At 40.4% G+C, this 16741-nt stretch overlaps 1 protein-coding gene across 1 annotated transcript in view; it reads right to left on the bottom strand.

Moving 5' to 3' along the window:
• tanc2a (tetratricopeptide repeat, ankyrin repeat and coiled-coil containing 2a) overlaps nt 1-16468 on the bottom strand; it is a 222248-nt gene extending 205780 nt beyond the window's left edge. Inside the window, exon 1 of the mRNA XM_036567368.1 lies at nt 15265-16468. The gene's annotated coding sequence lies outside the window, so the exon portion shown is untranslated. The remainder of the gene's footprint in view (nt 1-15264) is intronic.
• Nucleotides 16469-16741: the final 273 nt, after the last annotated feature.

The following is a 16741-nucleotide window of genomic DNA, read 5'->3' as shown; positions in this document are numbered from 1 at the left end:
GTCAGAGGAGTCTGGTTTCGGACGCACATACGAGAAAAGCCAAAAATACTCAGCCGCACGGGACAAGAGCGAAGGTTACACATGAAGGACGATACCTGAAGTCATTATCGCTTCTAAAAAGGTGGCGGAAATAAAGATGGAGATGCTTTTTTTTGGTTTCACAAAGCATGGTAGCTAAACAGCTGGCAAAGGTCACAGGATGACATGACCTTTACTCTAATGTGATAAGAGTTTCTTTATATGCCGCAGTCTGACAGCATGTGCAAACGCGTGTTGTCGTTAACTGCAGTTGGTGAATTAGCACTAATAAATAAAGACTCCTGGGCAACATAATTGGCAGAAACCACAGCACCCAGTACTTAAACAGGTAGATGCACACTATGAGTTTCAACATATCAATCTGAAGGTGCTAATTCTACTGCATCAATTTTGGAATATTAGAATATTTAGTAGTTGACGATGTGGCCAAAAAATTATATTATGCTATAATTAAAGTTTCTGACGGTTATAGTATATATCACGGCATACACACATTTCCAAATAAAACCATTTTAGATGCTTAAGTAAACCTATTTTTGTAGGTTAACAGCAGCTTATTATTCTGGGATAATTTTTAACAAAAAAAAACATTTTTTACAACCAATGCAAATCTGAACATTTTTATTTTTAATACAAATAAGAAAATAAAGAGTTGCTATCATAATTATTATTGCTAGTATTACTGCTATGTGTGTAAGCTCTTTGTGGGGTAAATAGTAATCCAAAGACAAAAAATACCACCATTGCAAACCTGGTTCAACTGCTCACCACAGCTATTTTCCACATGGTTACCTGAATAAGAGAACTATTTTATCAGCAGAGGAATAATTCAGCGCTTCTTATTTACGCAAAACATGACAATACTATTCTCAAACCTAAAATATCCCCTCAAAAAACCTTCATATATATATACATAATCATATCAAAATAAACACTACTGTCCTTTCAGATTTCATGGTACACTAAGTCGTTTTCTAAAGAACTGACAACCAACTGAATCATTTTGAAAGGTTTGAAAGGTTTACACTATAGGTTCTAATGCACGTGCCCAAGCATATATATATATATATCTAAGGAAAACTGACCGAGGTCCTCAACCTGTTGAAAGAAGAAACAATACAACAGAAACCAGGCAGGATCAGTACAAGCCATGTGACTGAGCTAATAAACAACCTAGACAGCTCCAACCTGATACTTCACTTATATCAGAAACTGCTCTTTAACTACCACACCCCAGCACTCCTACAGACACCAATGCTAATGCTCCCTTGGGGCAGTGGGATCAGAGGTCACTGGACAGACATCTGGCCCAACAATGACAGAAACTGTCCACAGCAGAAAGAAGATAACGAAGCCTGCAGATATCCACACAGTAATGCTCAATTCTGCGCCGCTTCTGGTGTCTGAGAACAATGGCTCCATTCTGAAGTCTCTAAAGGCTGATGTAAATACAGAACTGAAACGACCCATGAAGGTCAATGCCCCTCTACTAGGAGCCAGCCAGGTTTGATAAATTTATGCGAGTAAAACCAAGGACACTGTTAATTACCAATGACAGGCATAAAGTGAGAGCTTGGACTGTTGGGATTTTACTAGAGCCAATCAAGACTCACTTTAATTGATTGGTATTGGCTACATTAATCCAGATTAAATTTCCAAGCCTAAATTTCAATCCTTTTAGACCATTGTCACAGACATAACAAACAGTCAGGTATGTTCTATAAAATATCTGCAGTATAATATTTAAAAGTAGTAAATAAAAACAGCCTAACTGCCAATTAATATAATATTGCACAAAGACAAAAGCAAATTGCAAACAACACATTTTCCAAACAAGCTGTGTCCTGCTATGGCATGATATGAGCCTACTGGTGACAACAGTGTAGTCATCATCCTACACTTTTCCAACATGCTATAGGGGGTAAAAACAAAAATGACGACAACATTATGAAAACAATAACCAGACCACATATTAACATAAGCCCAACAACCAGTCCAGCACTTCCTTATAAAGCATATGTCTGCTTTCCACAAGCACAATATGCACCCCAATGAATATGACATGAATGGATATAAGACAGCCATATAAGAAAACAACAACAACTACAAATGTAAAAACTGAAATCTGCAAGCATCCTAAGCTGAAAAGTTTTCCATGGTGAATGTTGAAAATGCTTATGGGCTATTTATATCTTACCTTTGATGACTTTATGCATGGAAATAGTTCACAGATCACTGCTGACAAGGAGCAAATTTTTTCTTTAATTGTGGCTGACATATTTTTGCAATTTGTTTGGCTTTGGAAATGGACACCCTCTATCCTGTCAGGGTATCAGATCTCACTTTTACAGGACCTTCAGGCACATCTTTAGAATATCTGTAGCTTCAAATTATTCCGTTCATAGGAACACTGGCTCGCTGTTAAAAAAAATAAATAAATAAAAAAACTGAAAGTTTGACCGAGGTAATAGCAGATAGAAGAACAGTTGCTAATTAACAATTAAAGGAGAAAGGAAGGAAGCGAACGTTCAGGAAAGACGTGGAGGGCATCAGGATTTTGATTAGCCATAAGACAAGTAAAGCTCCCACAGCAAGTCAAGACAGCTGTTTAGATTTTGTCATAATTACTCATGGAGGCCCCTTAGTGGCTTGGGCCTCAGGGAATAAACCTGTGGGATGATCTGGCCCTGATGGATGGCAAACACATTCAAGAGCTACCGAGCCAAAGCTGGCCCTAGTCACAGTACTTCGTTTTAACTTGAGATAGTAATGAGTGGTAAATATAACTTAAGAACTGTAGAATACAGAGCATTCAGTAGCCAATCACTGCATATTCCAGTCATTTCATAAACATTTTCGTTTTTAGTCATGTATATGCATGTATAGTTGTCAGCAACTTGGTTTAAACAAAACTGGCTACTTACATGAGATATGTTTAATACAGTTTCTGGCTGTTTCTACGTTCCATGGCCCTACACAAGAAATACTTTATAATACCTCAGTGTGTATATCAAGTATTTTACAACAGCTTCAAACAATGGCTCAATGGCTCAGATTGACATTTCGATGGGTTGTGTTCTTGATTTTAGGCTTGCAAGTTAGCGGTTAATCACTGACTAATGACAGTTGGTTACTTTGCCCAAATTTGCATCTCTAAACTGAAACATACACTATGCAGCTGTATTATCTACAAAAATACAAATATTGGATCAGTAGACACTCAATATTAAGTGATTCAGATCAGGACCAAGGCAAAAAACCATGATCAGGACATCTCTAGATACAATAAAATAATGGCTGGTCACCTCTTTCAGAGCTAAAAGTGATGTGATAATATAATGTACAAAGACAATCACATCTCACAGTAACACTGGCAAATGAGCTCTAACGTTTCAGTGCGACAGAGCGCACTTCCTTTTACTGTAAGCCATCAACGCTAGCAGAAGCTCAGCGTGTATAATAATATCACACCCTCTTTGCGTCCACTGCTCATATGGAAGGATAGAGAGACGACGGAGCGTGAAAGAAGCTGTCCAGACAGAGAGTAGTCCAGCTATTCTCGCCTACTGAAGCTTACCTGCAGCTGGTGCAATACCCAGCCTAGACAGTGCAATGTGCAGAAAACACAGAGCGAGAGCTAGACAGAGAGAGAAAGCGCAAGAGAGCATGAGAGACAGAGCGAGAGAGCAACCATCAGATTGAATCAAAGCATTTGGTCACATTCTCCATGTGAGATGGCAGAACAGTGAGCTTGTGGACTGCAGCAGAGAATAACTATAGCAGTGTTTTGTTTGTGGGCTATGTGTAACGGCTGAAGGCCTTGGGGGAAGACATCACCTTGAATAACCTGGTTCAAGCAGACTAACTGGTTTTGGTAGATGCAATGTGTGGGCATAGTATGTGGACTACACCACATGTCGGTCCCCTGTGCTGTGAGCCATAAGAAGCAAAAAGAAGCACTTTTACTTTATATCGGCTAGCTCTCTGCTAGCTGCATAGTCCTTAACAACACTTAAAAGCAGCCTGCATCACATTCACTTCTCAACACTGAGCATGCTTCTATGTTTAATTATTTTTATTAATAATATTATTTTATTCAAATCTGTCGATGTAGAACTTAAATCAAAGTAAACCGTAATTGTTTGCGCAAATACAGTGCTATGCAAAAGTCAGAAACCACCATTCATTTTTAATGTTTCATTCAAAGTGGCCATTATGTTACTTTCAGCGTCAGAAAAAAGCAGAAAATATATATTTAACAGAAGATTACCCAAAAGCCTTTTTTTCAGTATTTAGTGTGTCCACTCTTTGCCTATATTACAGAGTCTATTCTTTTCTGGAGACCTGCATTCAGTTTTTCAAAGAAATCTGCAGGGGAATTTTTTCTACAAAGTTTAATCTAAGAAGTTGTTCCAAGTAATGCCAAACACATTCAATGATGTTGAGGTCTGGGCTCTGGGAGCGTCCAGTCCATTGTTCCGAGAACACCAGCAGCTTCACTGTTTTGACATGTTAAAATGTTCTTTTCTCAGTCAGTTTTTGTCAAGGGCTTCTTGACAGCTACACATCCTTTCAGACCCATAGTGTTGAGTCGTCCCCTCACAGTGGGAGGATAACAAAGTCCCAGTGAGGAACCACTAAAATAACACTACAGTTAAACCAGGCTTAGAGTTACTAAACCCTGGGAAGCAAATGTACAATATAGTGTCACCAACCCTGCTCCAAAAGAGATCTACCTCACTGCAGACTTTACCACCAAATCTGAACGACCCCACCTGATCCATCTTATTAGTGCCTTCAGAAGTCCTTGGTTAACTCACTGAGGGGTTTTAGACTTGGGCTGGAGGTGAACCCCGCTGGAAGGTAGATCTCTAGGAGTAAGGCTGGTGACCACTGATATAGTGGGTGTTTTTATTAGAAAAGCCTATGCATTGCAGAGATTAATGATTAGGCCTTTGATATTTCATAACATTTTAACCAAAAATGATCCACCTATAGTGCATTCAAAATCTAACAGGTAATGGAAAAATTATGCCTGAATATAAACAGCAGTTGGCCTTGGAGCCAACCTCACATTTACAAGTCAGATACATTAAGAAAATGAACTAAGCAAATTAGGTGACACGGATGGCATAGTTCTATTCATGTAGTCGTCACTCCTGAATAACAGGAAAAGAGTGCTGGAAGGGCTGCTTTTGTTCAACAGTGCTCTTCCGTTTAATGGCTTCAAAAAAAGGGAGGGAAAATATGTTGTAATTGGTCAGTGCAGCTAGTATTTAGTCATTTAGTTTAGTTGTGTAGTTTGGTTGTGTAGTTACATCCTACACAGCTGACTAAACAATCTAAAATTGCCACCCAACTTATGATTTCATTTTATTTTAATTTTAACTCTTTTATTTCACAGCAGAACAATGATGAGAGCTAAAACAGAACAATTCATGTTCACTCACTGGCTGCAAACCCAAAGAAAAGAACTGGGAACTTCTGCTCTTGGGCACTTCCCACAAATGGGCAGTGTATGGAAAAGCCAAACACTGAGATAGCAGTAGGTTGAGTCAACAAGCCTTTATCAACCTCCATTGTACCGAGCCCTCATGATTATGGCTTGTGCTTTCTGTAACCCAGGTCAGCAGGTTTTTCTCCATGTAGGAGCTCTGACGGATATGATAAAATATTCAACAGTGGAGCGCTATAACATCACCTCCCCCCACCCCCCACGTCTGCATCTGGTCCTCCTGAGTGCAAACGACCCAAAGCAGGCCTAAATACAAGCCTCAGCCGAGGAAGAAACAGGCCCACCAGAAGCCAAAGCAAACACAGCGTCTGCAGGCAAGCAATGTGGAGGTAGGGCCAATATGTGCAAAACATCTCCGAATGCTGATCTAGGATAGGCTCCTCCCCATCCTTTTCATCATTTCATTAATATCTGTTAAGATATGTACGGCCAGTTAATTTTTACTAATTAAATATCCACAGTTTTTAAAATTAGTATTTGAATATCCCAACAAGAAATATTTTATATTGCTATAAATAAAAACTGAAAAGCAGTGAAGGAATAATATTCGTTTATTGTGTGTGACTAGCAGAAATGGTGGATCCATACTTATCCATTCGGGTGATTAATCTTAACCCTTGTCCACACGTATCTAAATATTTTTACAAACTTTTTTCTCTGCTTTTAAAAACAATCTTTGTCCACACATCATCCACGAGAATGCAACATTCTTCTGTCTACAAATTATCCAAGAGACTTAAAATGATTTCCAAAAAGAACCCTTTCTAAAAAAGGTTGTATATAGAACCATCTACAACTACAGCACATCTCCATTAATCTGAAGAACAATTTCATGATGCAAAGAACCCTTTAAGCATGCAAATATAAAACCATATATATATATAAAACCAGTTTCTTTACTAAAGAGCCCTTGAAGAACCTTCTTTTTTAAGAGTGTACACATATTTTTTGAATAACTTGCTCCAGGCCTTAGTCTCTCAGACACTGCTTTTTAGCTCTCTTGTTATGGTCTGTTATTAAGCAGAGCTGACCACCACTGTCAAGTAATTAACTAGGGCCTACAGGAATGCCACAGAAAAAAGAAAAGTGAGAGAAAAGAGAGAGAGAAAAAAAAATACCAAAAGGCCTTCAAACCTCCTCTCTAGTCTCCACCCTACATTTACACACTTTGGCCCCTCTTCATGGTCTGTCTGCTGCTCTGGCTGAGGTAGGCCCTGCGGGATAGGGGTGTATGTGGGGAGGTAGAGGGGGTTTTGGACACGTGAGCTCCCTCAAGGACTGGAGATAAGGTCTATCTGGCTGCAGCCAAAGCCCACCTGTGCTCTGAGGTATGTGCAGATCCAGGATCATGTATCCTCTATCCCATACCCAGCCGGAACCACTACAATGAAAAAATGCCAAAGTGGTCTCACACTGGCACTCTAGGGGAACGTCTCCCGACACACCACCAGCATAGCCAGGACTAGCTGGGCTGCAACAGGACAGAACACCTCAAAAATAACCTCCCTCAGACAGACAGTCAAGCCCCCTTGGCCCCCTGAAAAACAGGCATCTGGTGTCAGCCTCATCTCAGCAATTTCATTCTTCTCTTTTGGCAAAGACGGCTGACTCTGACTACATGAAAAAAAAAACACGAGAGAGATAAGGATGATGACTGAAGCTTTCAAGCATCAGACGGTCATTACGGTGATTAAGACACTGGGATCTTTTAAAGCCATGTAGGCACCATAGCACTGCGTTATATGGAATGATGAGCATAACAAAGATGATAACCAGTCATTCTTTAAGTGATATTATTACTCTGATTAAAAATGATTAGTGTATTCTTTCACAATCAGCTTACTTTTGCAGAAATACCTCTGTTTTGATTTGCACGGCTGCATGAACACCTGCAATTCTCGTAAATGTCTGTGATTTGTTTAATGAGGAGCACTGTTTGAGTGAGAAACACTTGACTTTGATGCAACAGATAAACTATCAGATGGAATTTGTCTGCTGCGTTTACACTAGAGGGTAGACAGACGATGGCAAACCAGATATTATATATTATTGTCAATGGAGCGCCTGCGGAAAATTCCGCCTTTGCCAGCGGCAAACACAGCGTACTGCAGTAGTCAGTGGAATGTTCCACTAAGAGTTCAGTTTTCCCAAAAGCAGCAGAATAATCAGGATGTTGAGGCATGGACGCTGAACATCTCATTGGTGCAGTCCAGGACTGCAATAGTATGGAGCGTCCTCCTGCCTGTTTTCCACCTTTAATATAGAACTGACATCGCTAAAGCTCTCCTTTGATAATCATCCGTTTCCATTGGTAATGCTGTCACTATGGCAACGTTTTCATGTCTGCATGCCACAGTCAGTCGCGCATCGCCATGAGAAAACCAGCAACAGAAGCAGAATGTAAGCATGATTTGTGGCACTGCTATTTATGTAAATGTAGGATTAAATTTCAACAATACAGCAAAATGAAATTAATAACAATTTAGTTTATTGCAGTCTATCAGTCAGTTATCCAGTCAGCATTCATCAATCATTTTTTAAGAAATATATCTAAACTGACAGTTTATTCTGTGCACATAAAAACCAAGAAAGCAGAACTAAGCGCTACACAAAGTAATGCTCAGTGTTTCCAGAGCTACCAACCTAGCATACTTCTGCCACTCTCCCAGCAAACACACCAAGGTGTACCAGTGTACCAGAGTGCTTGGAATATCCCATAATAAGGCTGTTTCATTTATGACATAATGACATCAGAGTCATTTGAACGATGTGTAATTACATAATATTTAGCGAAATTCAGGAGCCACATTAAAGAATTACACATCAAAATGTTCTCATTTACACATTCACAGACCGACGAGCAAATATGTAGCTAACCCCTGACCCCGTTCTCCTCGTCCAACATCTCAGACACACATCGTCACATGGTGTGTTACTGTCAACTCAAGTGCTCTGCGACCCCATCACAGCCAGGGGGCTAAAGCTGGCTAACAGTAATTGGACTCTGTAATATTCAGGCCTATTTCGTGCTAGTTCTGAATCACACAGATTCCTAAGGATGTGCACACGACTTCCCAGCCACCTCAAGGACGTCTAATCCATGAACACACATAACCATGAAGCATGTGATTGAATCAGTTGACAGAAATTTAGTGAGACACCATCAGCTGCTGAGTAGGTGATGGAGAAAAGTAAGGACCCATCACTGTTTATGGTCCCCAGACCTGGACGACCGCAGCACTGCACCTCATTCAACTCAACAGCTCATTATCAAACCCTTCATTAGTTGAACTATGCAATGGAACAGACCTCTGGGACTGTAACTCTACAGTTACCTCTCACCCGGACCCACTTCACCTTACGCCTTCACCACTAGCTTACAGTTAAGGAATGCTTGCTAAATTACCCTGAATCCTCTCCATGGCACGGAATTGCATATTACATGACATGGGTGGAGTGCCCCTTAAAGCTAGCAATTTGAGCATTAGCACCAAGAAACAGTAAATATAATTCAGTGCAAATGAGAATGGAGTGATAAATGGAGCTGCACCAACCAGTCAGCAAAGTTGATTAACTGTCAATGACATCAATTACAAGAAAAAGTCATGTAGTTTATTTAAAAACACAAGCGCTTCATAATGCTTTATACTGCTTTTGTAACACATGCAGCCACCGTTCCAATAGACTGCAACACACAACAGCAGGGGTGTCTTATCCACAACCTTTCCAAGGTTTTCATTTCAAACAAGCAGGAGCACACTTGGTTCTTCTCATATAATTAGTTGGTCTCAGTTTTCAAACAACTGATCAAGTGCTCCTGTTTTGTTGGAGCGAAAACCAGAAGCCACACTGGCCCTTTGAGATAAGACTAGACACCCCTGCACATCAGGAAGTAAAGGAGGCAATATGACTTCTATTGTTTAGGGACGCACTGACATGGGAATTGTGGGCCAATAAACGTTTACAAAACAAACATGAAAACTCATGAGGAGTGAAAGAGGTGACAAATTAGAAACCAATCCCCTGTAGCGGAGTCTGGTGGAATTGTTCATGGGAAGAGCTCAACAACTTCACAAATACAAGTTGTACACATTTGGTTCTGTTTGCTGTTTTTTTTTTTTTGCTTTTTTTTTAAACCGGCTGCTTACCACAGCAAAGTTAAAAGGTCAGTGCTTTTCATAACCCACATCTGTTATAAATAAAGGCCATCCTAAATCCCGGTCATTTGTGTTGGCTTCAAAATGCATATAGTGCTTGGACCCCAATGGTTGCCACTTGTGAAATAGACAGTGGTTTAGCTATCACAGTGGTTCAGACAGTCCACAGAAATAAACAAGTTTTACATCAATTTCGGACTCAAACTAAATGGAAGCTGACTGTATGGGTTGCCAACAATGGTAATTTACATGTTAACCTTTTTCAACTACCCTTAAAAAGCTATTAAAAGAAGAAACATGAATGCAAAAATGAAATCAACTTCACTGCACATGAAAATTTTCACTTATCGGTGAACAGTATCTAGTTCTGATTGGCTAATAGAAGCTACGTACTACATCTGTGGGTTGCACATACGACAAAATGTAGAAATTGAGACTAAATTCACAAGGATTAGCAGTGCAGAGAATATAAAATGTATTTCTTCAGGGTTAAAATTCAGTCAATTTCAATAAATTGTAGATATTTTAGCACAGTAGCCCAAAGTCACCTGAACGTTCTGCTATTCCAGAGTACAATAAAGATTATCAGTTTTGGATTGAAATATCAGTCAAATGCACACATCTGTCCAGTCACTACTACTGCTTCACTGGACCATAAAAGAAGAACCTGTTTGTTACACAAATGGAACTTTGAATGAAGTTGGTGCTGTGATGGGGTAAAATGGGAGAAAACAGCAAAATTATTATTAATAATAATTTTATTAGCCAATTCATAGTTTAAAAATACTCAATAAATTAATCAATTATACAATTAATTAATTAACACATACTCTTCATGACCTGTACCTAAACTCTTACATCTGTTTTAGGCTAAAACAGCAGCTCAACAAGGCCTTTTGCAAAAGATTGTATGTCTAGCCAACTGCAGCTGAACCGAGAAAACAGACACCATAAAGGGGGCCGCCCCCACAGGGGGTGCAGATGCTTCAAAGACCCGCACGCTAAAAAGCAACACCTGGCATGCCTGCCTTTGTGGTGCCTCGCTGCCCTGGCAACAGGCCCCCCAGTGCAAGACTCCAATAACTGCTGGATGTAGCTGCTGGATGCTGGGTCCTTTAAAATAACAGAGCAGTCTAGATTACAAAAATCTGCTGTCTTATGTTACTCGCACTGAGCTATTAACTCTCTAAGGTGGCTCTAGAATTCTCAACATTGTCACTAAAATGTAATGGACACCTTTTCTTCAGGTTAACCATTAGAAGTGCATTTATTGTGGCCGATAACAAAAGCAGGCTGTGATTATATATATTATTTCTCAATCATAGCTCTTTGAAACAAGTAGAGAAATTCTGTTGGAAGTGTGGATTCTAAACTTTTAATACATACACAATGGAAATATGTAAAGGTAAATGTTTGTACATATAGAACATTTTGTTTAATATCAAAACAATGAAAAGAGTCACACATGCATGCTTGGGAATATGTAATTCATTATATATTTAATATGTCAACAATCTTCTTATTACTTTTAATGGTCAATCTTAACTGACCAACATCAGATCCAAACTTTGTATTGCACTTCACTTGGCAGTGAATATTTCATAATTTTAATTTTGGCTGAAATGTGTTGCAGTTTTACGATATAAGTGACCTGACCAATTGCATTAAATGTCCAGCTGCCTCATACTTTCAATGAAGTGCTTTATTAGTTGTAATAAGAATTCACATCTGGCAACAATTTTTTAAGCTTTCGGTCTGCCATAAATCAGTAGCTAAATGCTACTGTTAGCTTATGGAACTGCACATGACACACATCTACATGCTTAACTGGAGTTTTTAGGTAGGCTAATGACAGGCTTGTTGTCCATCAGACGGTACTGACAAGCACATCATTACCCCCTGCTTTGAGCTCCGCCCCATAGGGCTTTGGATTGCTTTAGAAAGTTCACACTCTGTGTGTTCCCACCCTATTAAGTCTATCCACATTTAACCCAAGGTTTCTCTTGGCTGTCTCCAGATGTTCTTGTAATGAGATCACATCTGGCTCCACAAAACTAGAGCTTAATTCGAGCTCATGTTATTTAAACAGGCAACTGATTTTAATGTTAACCATGTTAAAATGCCAATCTGCCTCAGTAAAAAGAGTAAATAATATCATTTATTATTTTTTATATGTGACTTAAAGCACTGGAAATGTGGGAGCGTGTTTCATGTGTTCATTTAGGCCACAAATTTTGAGTTTTAGGTTAAAAAGAAAGCTAATAAAAATCTGCCATTTTTGGCTGTAAAGAAGCCATAATCAAAATTTGACTGGCGCACCCCTAATTTAAAAAGTGTATCAACCTGACAATAGTAAAGATCCTTGTAAGAGTTAAGTACAACTGTAATGTAATAAATATCAATTATGTGTCACTCCACACTACCATAAATGAAGTCAAGGGGTCATAAATGCAACAAAACAGAACACACCATGACTCAAATTCACACACAGGATGACGCAAAGCCTACCATAAAGTAGCTAGTTAGATTAAGCACTTCAGAAGACTTTCATTTAATCAGCAATGCAGATACAATGCTTCAGCAGGTTTGTGTCAAAACCGGGAGCCGCAGAAGACCAGGTTCAAGGTCAGGACAACGCTGTCTGAAAACAGACATGCAAGAATAAATACAAGTGGCGTCAGGCCTATTAGTCCTCCCCGGGTCTCCCTCAAACTCCCCTTGTTCACAAATTAAATTGCACTCGACGCTAGGTTTAAATGTACCGTTTAAGAAAAAATGCCTGCTGAAGAACCGTCCTCATCTGCGCTCTGAGTACAGAGGTCCTCCTGCTTTACTGATGGTTAGTCGAGCACCCTCCGGTCTATTAATCCTAAGAGGATACCCCCCTGCCACCCCCCCTACACAGACTATCTAACCGAATCAATTTGCGGTGCTAAATTATGATTGGGTTATTTCCTCAGATGACACTCCCACACCACGATGGATGGCTCATGCCGGTGTAGGTGCTCACACACACACACACACACACAGCTGAAGTGATTTTCACTCAAGTGCTTCAATCAAGCCCCTCTAACCCCAACTGCACCACGTTCCCCTTTAATCACTTTTCCACGGCAGCCCCTGCTGCATTTATTACAGCAGTTAAGGAGAACCTGCTGACTGCCAGTCATGCACAAATTTGCCTCGAGTAAGAACCACCTGATATTTAGTACATGAGGGGCTGTCATAACTGACCCAACCCTGCACCCTGATTTGACACAGTTACAGTAAGGCACAGGACATTACTACAGAAATGTGTTCACGGCTGGCCTCAAGGTCTATTCATATACTCAGTACTAGCAGCCTGGCTGATAAATGCTCAGATTTCCGTGAGAGAAATGAAAGTACAAAGTATTCCAGTGACATCACTGGGCACAGCCAAACGACAGGGCAGTGGAACTTTACAGCATGCAAATATCGACAAGTTCAACCTTAACTCGAGGCCTTTAACCTGGGCTGGTGGATAAAATCCTGAAGGTTAATGTACTACATATTCTTTGAAGCACAACACAAAGTTGTGGCTTGAACTACCAACCCAGAAAACCAACTGTCAAGGCCAAAGTCAATTTGGACATGGTGGCTGTGTTGTGGTCATCCTGTGTTGTGGCTATCTCAGTCAGTTCCCCAGCAACTCTGCCACACAATGCACAACAATAAGGCTTCAATGACAACTGTACACAAGCTTAGCATAACAGCTCTTACTACCCTCAGGTAAGCTAACTCCTCTAACTCGTTTTATTACGCTTTTATGAGAGGTTTGGTCAATTATAAGCCACAAATTTAGCTCGCTGTTGTGTAGTAAAACCCTTTAAGGCACTTCCTTGAATGTTTTCATGCTTCAGTAATAAAAAACATTGATATTTCAGTGTGTTTTTAGAATCATGGCTAATCAGGAACTGAGGGCCAAAAGCATTTCTAAATTTGCTGTGGGTTTTGTCAGCGATGTTGGGGAGCATATTTATATAATTCTCATTATTTTCTGAGATGTCTACAGCAGGGAACGAAATCATGCTTCACTGGTAAACATGTGGGTGTGTAAACTACCATGTGTCCAGCTTCCCTCTCTCTAGATGGACACAAGAGCCAAACCCCTGTCCTCCAGCAAAAGCAACCCAAACAGCTACTACTCAGGGCTAAGCAGAGGCTCTACTATAAGTTCATTTGAGTCAAAAACGGGTTTACTACATTTAACTGTGGACATTTTTAAACTTAAATCGTGTTATTCAGGCGTAGTATCAACTGGCAGTAGCAGGAATAGGTGCCTTGCCGTTACCTGTGAAACGACAAGCCTGTAATGATAACCCGCCCACAGCCTCGCTGTAGCTGAATGTAGGACACGTTTGATTATGAGCTGAAAGCAACTTGGTCAGAGCAGACGATACTCCTCCTAACCATTTATTATTCATGTTTTGTACACGCTGGCTTTGTATGTTCACCCTTTGCCTTTATATTTACGGTTAGCTTGTGTGTGAATGAGATAAAAGTCTGTGCTTGTACGTGGGGTAAGTTGGTGTCTAACGCTAGCTGGACTTTTGGTGAAGGTGCTAGGGTTAACTGAGTGAACGTTAACGTGTCCAACGTCAACGTCTTGTTTCATACAAACAGAGTTTTATTCCGAATAACATCTATACCGAGATACACAGCTACTCATTTTGCTGTTGAAACTGAGCCAGCTTTAGCTTGCTAACGTGAAAGGGGAACTCCACCAATTTTTCACAATTTCTACATAATGAAGTGGTAAATAAAGTCATTCAGAGTGGTTTGGTGTGAAATGCTCCCTTCCATAGAAACTTACAGAGTCAAAATTGTTCACAGTGGTGGTGATAGGAACCAGACGTGTACCTCTAAAACCTCCCTTACAGAGTTATAACACAAAATGGTGATGGATACATTACCTGATGCCTGAGACATTGTTTTCACATACTTTTGGTCTAAAATGTATTGTTAATCTATTTATTTATTTTTTTCTATTTATTTACTATACATTCATGGCGGAGGTGTACATACAGGGCGTTGTAAGGCAAAAAGTCCCCAAACAAAACTTATTTTTTCAGGTTTTCCACTACCAGCATCAGCATTACATATTACAACTCTGAAGACACGTGTAGGCTCACTGCAGGTTTTGGATAGCAAATAAAATGGCTATAGCTGTGATGTAGACAGCGCAACCCCTGGTTTCTATCACCAAGAGTCTGTAGTTTTTCTACAATGAACCTTACCTTAAACCACTTTGAATGACTATATTTACACTGTAACGACGGAATTATGCAAAAAAATGGAAAAATCGGTGGAATTCCCCGCTAACGTTAGCGTTACCTGTCTGTCAACACGTTGATGCTTCTTCTACGGTTCATGCAGCTATAGAATGAATCGCGGTATGGAGGGAACGACGAAACACACGGCTACGTTTGACCTTACGTTGTCCACGCCGTGTTTATATCCTACCTATCCGCCGAAAACAACGCGTTTCAGGCATGTTTTGTCGTTTTTGCTTCGGAAATACTAGACACCTACCTTTCAGGCTCCCTCCTCCTGTCGGTCGCTCTCTAGTCTCTCCAGTCAAACCCGCAGTCGTGCAGACGAACAGCTGGGACGGCAAAGCACCTCAGCCAAGTGCAAACCCCTCTGCCTCTTTCTCCCGTCCCTCTTCGCTCCTTTCTCCCGTCCACCGGAGCTGGACGACACCGTAATTCCCGATATGTTGATGCTGGAGTGCAGGACGCTGTGTTTGTGTTCAGAAATACAGCCGCACTGAATTAGCAAAACAAAACAAGAAGGTCAGTCCCGATGCCTCGACGCCAAACCCGCTCATCAATCGGGGGACAGACCAGCGTGAATACGGCAGAGGCTCTCCAGCAGAGTCTGAGGGGCGGAGCCACGGTTGATTATTCATGAAGGAGGGCGGGGTTTATATGGATCATTCATGAGCAAGGCTGCGTCTGGTGGGCGGGGCAATACTGGATTATTTGTGGGGCAGGGCTCCTCAGTAGCGTGTAATGGGTGGGGATTCTTCACGAAAGCAGGTAAAATTTGGGATTATGGTGGAAAATTCTGAACGCAGGTGGGGTTATTTTGGACTATTCATGACCAGGGGCAGGACTATTATTGATTTTTCTTGATTTAGGGCACCTGAGGTGTTATGCTGGACACTGGTGTGTGTGGGATTATTTGTAAGCAATCACCTGAGGCTAAAATAGATTATTAATGAACGACTATTACATAAAGGGCGAGGTTATAATTGGTAATTCCTGTGTTGTGCTGTATTATATTGGATTATTTATTAGGAGGGCAGGGTTACGATAGATTATTAATTGAAATATTCATAAATGAGTGTATACAGGAAGAACTACAACGGATGTTCATAAAAGGGGCGTGGTTATGTTGCAGTATTCATACATAAGGGCTAGTTATTTCCACCTGGTGGGTTATATAGGATTATTCATGAACGAGACCTCGCGAAATGGGCGGAGTGGGTGGGGTTATGCGAGATTATTCATGAACTAGAGCCCTCAAACAGCATCTAAAAGGCGGGATTATACTGGATTGTTCATAAAGGAGTGGGTTTGTATTTGATCCACATGAAGTGTTGAACTTGCTTGGGTGACGTAGGCTATTTGTGATACTGCTAACTGAAAATTAGTTTTCAGATTAGCACACCTGCTACTGCGAATTGTAGTTGCTGTCAGTAAGTCACTCGTAAACATTGTCCTACTTTTTATTTGCTCTATCTATGCACAAATCTTGACGTGCTCAAAACATTATCTGTCCTATGCCTGTTGACACATGCCTCCGGGAATTCCTCTAAACCCCTATGCTCACATCTGAAGAAGAGTAAGTCATTCACTTACTCATGCTTTCCCATATCGTAGAGCTCTTGCCTAATGCTGTACCCACTGTGTGGAAGGCTGTTAGCACATATTCCACGTTACAGGTTAATTTGAATGAAATATGACTTTGTAAATCATACACTGTGGTTTTTAAAACAAACTGT

Source organism: Colossoma macropomum, unplaced genomic scaffold, assembly GCF_904425465.1.
Source record: "Colossoma macropomum unplaced genomic scaffold, Colossoma_macropomum, whole genome shotgun sequence".
Classification (NCBI taxonomy): Eukaryota; Metazoa; Chordata; class Actinopteri; order Characiformes; family Serrasalmidae; genus Colossoma; species Colossoma macropomum.
Note: the sequence above shows the minus strand (reverse complement) of the source record. Positions and strands in the feature narration are given on the sequence as shown.